This window comes from Scylla paramamosain, unplaced genomic scaffold (assembly GCF_035594125.1).
Source record: "Scylla paramamosain isolate STU-SP2022 unplaced genomic scaffold, ASM3559412v1 Contig4, whole genome shotgun sequence".
Lineage (NCBI taxonomy): Eukaryota > Metazoa > Arthropoda > Malacostraca > Decapoda > Portunidae > Scylla > Scylla paramamosain.
In genome coordinates this window covers 2,630,001-2,637,500 of record NW_026973669.1, presented here as the reverse complement: position 1 = coordinate 2,637,500, position 7,500 = coordinate 2,630,001, and the positions used below count along the sequence as shown (strand labels likewise).

Genomic DNA, 7,500 nt, shown 5'->3' with positions numbered 1-7,500 from the left:
CTCTCTCTCTCTCTCTCTCTCTCTCTCTCTCTCTCTCTCTCTCTCTCTCTCTCTCTCTCTCTCTCTCTCTCTCTCTCTCTCTCTCTCTCTCTCTCTCTCTCTCTCTCTCTCTCTCTCTCTCTGTTATCCTTCCTATCAGTCTATCTGTCTTTACTGTTTATCTCTCTCTCTCTCTCTCTCTCTCTCTCTCTCTCTCTCTCTCTCTCTCTCTCTCTCTCTCTCTCTCTCTCTCTCTTTTTCATTATATATTATTCTCTCCCCCGTTCTCTTCCTTCATTATATATCTCCTCCTCCTCCTCCTCCTCCTCCTCCTCCTCCTCCTCCTCCTCCTCCTCCTCCTCCTCCTCCTCCTCCTCCTCCTCCTCCTCCCCCTACCTCCCAACCTCCTTTCATTATATATCGTTCGTACCTCCCTCTCCCTTCCCTTCCCCTCCTCCTCTTCCTCCCCCTCCCCTTCTTCCTCCTCCTCTTCCTCCTCCTCCTCCTCTTCCCTCGTTGCTAATCCCTCCTCCTCCCCCTCCCCTCCTTCCCCTCTCTTAGTATGTATATATTACCCTCCTCCTCCTCCTCCTCCTCCTCCTCCTCCTCCTCCTCCTCCTCCTCCTCCTCCTCCTCCTCTTCCCCCTCCCATGTAACTACTTTCACCTCTCTCTCTCTCTCTCTCTCTCTCTCTCTCTCTCTCTCTCTCTCTCTCTCTCTCTCTCTCTCTCTCTCTCTCTCTCTCTCTTCCAAACACCTCTTCCTCCTCTTCCTCTTCTTCCTCTTTCTCCTCTTCCCCAACCCACATACTGTACCTCCTCCTCCTCCTCCTCCTCCTCCTCCTCCTCCTCCTCCTCCTCCTCCTGGACATCCCCAACATTGACCAGTTGTGTGTGTGTGTGTGTGTGTGTGTGTGTGTGTGTGTGTGTGTGTGTGTATACATGTAAATGTTTTCGTGTGTGTGTGTGTGTGTGTGTGTGTGTGTGTGTGTGTGTGTGTGTGTGTGTGTGTGTGTGTGTGTGTGTGTGTGTGTGTGTTGTGAGCGGTGAATAGATACACACACACACACACACACACACACACACACACACACACACACACACACACACACACACACACACACACACACACACACACACACACACACACACACACACACACACACACACATACATACATACATACATACATACATACATACATACAAACAGAAAGAGAGAGAGAGAGAGAGAGAGAGAGAGAGAGAGAGAGAGAGAGAGAGAGAGAGAGAGAGAGAGAGAGAGAGAGAGAATGACTGTATGAATGATAATAATGTTGATAATAATAGCATTAACAACAACAACAACAACAACAACAACAACAACAACAACAAATAAACATAAACATTTCAACCAAGTAAACAAACAAACAAACAAACAAACAAACAACCAGAGGACTGACAGTCACAAACAAACAAACAAACAGAGAGAGACACAAACACACAAACAAACAAACAAAAAACAAATAATAAACAAACAAAAACAAAGAAATAAAATGAATAGCCTTGAGTGGAGGAGGAGGAGGAGGAGGAGGAGGAGGAGGAGGAGGAGGAGGAGGAGGTCAAATAGGGGACAGAAGAGTAAGAAGAGGAGGAAGAAGAGTAGGAGGAGGAGGGGGAGTAAGATAGAGAAGAGAAGTTGAAGGAAGGAAGAAGAAGAAGAGGAGGAGGAGGAGGAATAAAAAAAAAGAAGAATTGGAAGTATATTGCGTAGGAGGAAGAGGAGGAGGAGGAGAAGGAGGAGGAGGAGGAGGAGGAGGAGGAGGAGGAGGAGGATGGATGAAGAAATAGTTGGGGAGAAGGAGGAGGAGGAGGAGGAGGAGGAGGATAAAATGTGTGAAATATGAAGGAGAAGAGGATAGGAAGAAAAGAAAGAAGAAAAAGAAGAAGAAAAGAAAAAAAGGAAACGAGAGAGAGAGAGAGAGAGAGAGAGAGAGAGAGAGAGAGAGAGAGAGAGAGAGAGAGAGAGAGAGAGAGAGAGAGAGAGAGAGAGGAAAACTAGAGGGAACTTAGGGATGGAGGAAAAGGGGAAAAGGGGGGTGTGGGGGGTTATGGGGGGCGGAGGAGGGGGGTGATGTCCCCTGGGGGTAGATGTGTTGTTGGTGGTCGAGTGGGGGGGGCGCCGTGCCTGGGGGGGCGGGGGGGTCTCATGGTTTAATTGTAGGCTGGGGGAGAGAGAGAGAGAGAGAGAGAGAGAGAGAGAGAGAGAGAGAGAGAGAGAGTATATGGGTTATTTAAATTCTGCTTGCTTCTCTCTCTCTCTCTCTCTCTCTCTCTCTCTCTCTCTCTCTCTCTCTCTCTCTCTCTCTCTCTCTCTCTTCCAATCATCCCTTCCCCTTATTCGTTCTTCTTCTTCTTCCTCTTCCTCTTCCTCTTCCTCTTCCTCTTTTCCTTCCTCTTTTCCTTCCTTCCTTCCTTCCTTCCTTCCTTCCTTCCTTCCTTCCTTTCTTTGTATTCTGCTCTCTTTCGTCCTTCCCCTCCTCTCTCTCTCTCTCTCTCTCTCTCTCTCTCTCTCTCTCTCTCTCTCTCTCTCTCTCTCTCTCTCTCTCTCTCTCTCTCTCTCTCTCTCTCTCTCTCTCTCTCTCTCTCTCTCGTATATAAATCATGTACAGTTAATTTTTGAATCGACAAATTGATAGAGAGAGAGAGAGAGAGAGAGAGAGAGAGAGAGAGAGAGAGAGAGAGAGAGAGAGAGAGAGAGAGAGAGAGAGAGAGAGGATACTTTAATATAAACAGAAGGTTGGTGGGGGTGGAGCTTCTTGTGTGTGTGTGTGTGTGTGTGTGTGTGTGTGTGTGTGTGTGTGTGTGTGTGTGTGTGTGTCTGTATAGTTTAATAATTTCTTCTTCTTTCTAAAACTCTTAATATTTTTCATAGTTTTTTTTTTTGCAGTTTTATTTATTGATTTATTTATTTATTTTTTGTAATATTTTCTTTAGTATAATTATTTCTCTTTCTTTCTAAACTTTAATATTTTTCTTCTTCTTTGTACAATTTAATATTTTTTTTTCATTATATATATATTTTTCTAACTTATAATTCTCTCCTTTCCTTTGTTTTCTTTTGTTTGTTTGTTTCTTTTGTTTTTTTGTTTTGTTTGTTTTTTGTTTGTTTTTTTCTTCAGTGTAATTTTTCCTCTGCTTCTTTTTTGTTTACTTTAATGTTTTTCTTATGTCTCCACAATTTAATATTTTCATTGTATTGTTTTTTTTTTATTTAAGTTGATATTTTTCATTCTATTTGTTTATTTATTTATTTTTTTTTACTGTTTAATTATTTCTTGTTTATTTCTTACTGTATAAATTTTCAACGTACATTTTCTATGGTATAAATTTTAAACGTACATTTTCTATGGTATAAATTTTCAACGTACATTTTCTATGGTATAAATTTTCAACGTACATTTTCTATGGTATAAATTTTCAACGTACATTTTCTATGGTATAAATTTTTAACGTACATTTTCTATGGTATAAATTTTCAACGTACATTTTCTATGGTATAAATTTTAAACGTACATTTTCTATGGTATAAATTTTAAACGTACATTTTCTATGGTATAAATTTTAAACGTACATTTTCTATGGTATAAATTTTAAACGTACATTTTCTATGGTATAAATTTTCAACGTAATTTCCTACACTATAAATTTTTCATTGTATAATCCAAAAGTCTCCCTGTTCACTGCATCTCCACCTGTCAATACTAAAATTGTTTACATTTCCGCGTATAATTCGTAATAACTAAATAAATATCGTTCTCTTTGTTTACCTTTCAGATCAAGACCTCGCGTTGTTTACATGGGCTGTTTACAGTTGCAGCAAACAAACAAACAAACAAGCAAACAAGAGGCAGCTGTTTATGTAAGTACAGATTTGTTTGTTGTTTAAATTTGTCACGTGTTTGTTTACATCACGTGGTCTTGTTTGTTTACATCACGTGGTCTTGTTTGTTTACATCACGTGGTCTTGTTTGTTTACATCACGTGGTCTTGCTTGTTTACATCACGTGGTCTTGTTTGTTTACATCACGTGGTCTTGTTTGTTTACATCACGTGGTCTTGTTTGTTTACATCACGTGGTCTTGTTTGTTTACATCACGTGGTCTTGTTTGTTTACATCACGTGGTCTTGTTTGTTTACATCACGTGGTCTTGCTTGTTTACATCACGTGGTCTTGTTTGTTTACATGAAGTGTGTTTACATTGCTTTTGTTTGTTTGCTTTTGTTTATGCACTGTGACTGACTTTAATGAACACGTTGAAATTTTGAATATATTTTTTGTTTACTTTGGTAGCGTGTCAACATGATAATACAAGTGTAAACAAGTTATTGAGAGAACGAATCAAATTGTACACGCAAAAGAAAACAAATAACAACAAAAACAACAGGAATTAAACAAATGAAACAAAACAAACAAAACAAATGAATACAGAAGGAAATAAACAAATAAAAATAAACAAGTAAACAAAGATAGAGATAACGGAAGGTGGAATAGACAAACAAACAAACAAATAAACAAGAAAACAAACATAAAAAAATACAAATGAAACGAAAAGAAAGGAGTTAGAAAATAAGACACAAACAAACAAACTGACAAACAAACAAACACAGTCACTTAAGTAAACAAGCAAGAAAACAAATAAATGATGAAAGAATTAGAATAAACAAATAATAAAGAAAGGAAGGAAGACAAACTCAAACAAACAAACAAACAAACAAACGAACAAAGAGAAACACGCCAAGAAAACAACAAAACAAACAAACAAACAAACAAACAAAGATGGCAAACAAACAGCAAATAAATTCATTGAAAATTGTAAAAAAAATAATAATTGAAATATTTATTTATTTATTTATTGTTTGTTTGTTTGTTTATTATTGTTACTATTTAATCCTTTGTTTGCTTGTTCTTGTTTTGATTTGTAAAAGAGAGAGAGAGAGAGAGAGAGAGAGAGAGAGAGAGAGAGAGAGAGAGAGAGAGAGAATGTATGGATTAGAAATCATTGATAGACTCTCTCTCTCTCTCTCTCTCTCTCTCTCTCTCTCTCTCTCTCTCTCTCTCTCTCTCTCTCTCTCTCTCTCTCTCTCATTCTGAAATAATAAGAAAAAGGAAAAGAGAAAAATAGTAATGGTGATAATGAGAACAACAACAACAACAACAACAACAACAACAACAACAACAACAATAATACGAAGAAGAAATAGGAAAAGAAGAAAAGAAAAATAGCACTGTTAGAAACAAGAAAAAAGAAGAAAAATAGAAGAAAATCCGAAGAATTGAGAAGAATAATGAGATGGAAGAAGAAGAGGAAGAAGAAAACAATGATAATAATGAGCCAAGTAAAACAACAAGAATAAAAGAAGGAAGAGCGATAATGAGAATAAGAAGAAGAAGAAAGAAAGAAAGAAAGAAGAAAGAAAACGAGAATAATGGTTAACGAAACGAAGAAATATGAAAAAAACAAAAGAAGAAAAAGAAAAAGAAAATAACGAAAGAAAAAACAGCAATAAATGAATAAAAACAACAAATAAAGAAATAAACAATTAGAGAAATGGGAGAAAAAATGAATAAATGAGATGAAAGATTAAAAAAAAAGTGAGTTAGCTTTAAATTTTGAAAAACCTTCGATTCTTTTAAGCAAATTTCTCTTAACCGGAACCGCCATTAGTCTCTCTCTCTCTCTCTCTCTCTCTCTCTCTCTCTCTCTCTCTCTCTCTCTCTCTCTCTCTCTCTCTCTCTCTCTCTCTCTCTCTCTCTCTCTCCTTTTCCTTCCTTCTCTCCTCCTCCTCCTCCTCCTCCTCCTCCTCCTCCTCCTCCTCCTCCTCCTCCTCCTCCTCCTCCTCCTCCTCTAGGACACACAAACAAACAAAGGAAGATAAAGAAAGTAAGATAAACAAAGAAATAAAGAATAAACAAACAAACAAATAAAAGAAAAGAAAAATATAAAGAAATGAATGAAAGTTATTAGAGAGAGAGAGAGAGAGAGAGAGAGAGAGAGAGAGAGAGAGAGAGAGAGAGAGAGAGAGAGAGAGAGAGCGTGATTGGATATCTGGATAACCAATCATCTCACAAACAAACAAACCATTACTGAGAGAGAGAGAGAGAGAGAGAGAGAGAGAGAGAGAGAGAGAGAGAGAGAGAGAGAGAGAGACCCTCCCCTCCCATCAGTTTCTCTCACTTTTTTCCCTATAAACCTTCTCTCCCCTCCTCCTCCTCCTCCTCCTCTTTCCCATTCTCCTCCTCTTATTCCTCTTCTTCCTCTTCCTCCTACTATATTCGTACCACTTGTCCTCTCTCTCTCTCTCTCTCTCTCTCTCTCTCTCTCTCTCTCTCTCTCTCTCTCTCTCTCTCTCTCTCTCTCTCTCTCTCTCTCTCTCTCTCTCTCTCTCTCTCTCTCTGTATTAATCAATCTATCTGTTTTCATTACACACACACACACACACACACACACACACACACACACACACACACACACACACACACACACACACACACACACACACACACACACACACACACACACACACACACACACACACACATTTTTAAAGATAGCTCACAAAATTTGAAAGATAGAGAAAGTTATTTTATTTTGTTTTCTTTTTCTCTTTCACTTTTCTCCCTCCTCCTCCTCCTCCTCCTCCTCCTCCTCCTCCTCCTCCTCCTCCTCCTCCTCCTCCTCCTCCTCCTGCTTCTCCATTCGAACAAAGAAAGAAAGAGAGAGAGGAAAGAAAGAAAGTAAATGGATGTGAGAAAGAAAGAAAATAAAGATAGGGAAGAATGAGAGAGAGAGAGAGAGAGAGAGAGAGAGAGAGAGAGAGAGAGAGAGAGAGAGAGAATAAAGATAGGAATAAAGAGAGTTTGCTTGGAAACCTTATTGCGAGAAATGATTGGCTCTCTCTCTCTCTCTCTCTCTCTCTCTCTCTCTCTCTCTCTCTCTCTCTCTCTCTCTCTCTCTCTCTCTCTCTCTCTCTCTCTCTCTCTCTCTCTATCTGTCCGTCTGTCTAGAATTGATAGAAAAGAAGCAAAGATAAGAGAGAGAGAGAGAGAGAGAGAGAGAGAGAGAGAGAGAATGATTCCTTTTTCTCTTTTTTCTCGCTTACTTTCTTTCTTTATTACTTTTCTTTCATTTTCTCTCCTCCTCCTCCTCCTCCTCCTCCTCCTCCTCCTCCTCCTCCTCCTCCTCCTCCTCCTCCTCCTCTTTTGCTTACTTACAAACTTACTAGACTTCTTTTATGAAGTATTTAACTCGTATGACGAGACAAAAGCTGTTGATATTATCTACCTTGATTTCCAGAAAGCTTTCCACACTGTTGCCCATAACAGACTCATCAGTAAAGTAAAAGCTCACGGCATTGCCGGAAACACCCTGAAATGGCTGAGAGACTGGCTGGCTCTCTCACAGAAAACAGCGTGTTGTGATTAATGGAAAAGAGTCAGAGTGGCATAAGGTAAATAGCGGCGTTCCTCAAGGCTCTGTATT

At 39.1% G+C, this 7,500-nt stretch overlaps 1 protein-coding gene across 5 annotated transcripts in view; it reads left to right on the top strand.

Moving 5' to 3' along the window:
* The window catches only part of LOC135096546 (gastrula zinc finger protein XlCGF57.1-like), a 275,120-nt gene that overhangs the window by 161,149 nt on the left and 106,471 nt on the right, over nucleotides 1-7,500 (top strand). For all 5 annotated transcript variants that reach the window (XR_010264797.1, XR_010264796.1, XR_010264801.1 and 2 more), the window contains one exon: nucleotides 3,794-3,878. The gene's annotated coding sequence lies outside the window, so the exon portion shown is untranslated. The remainder of the gene's footprint in view (nucleotides 1-3,793; nucleotides 3,879-7,500) is intronic.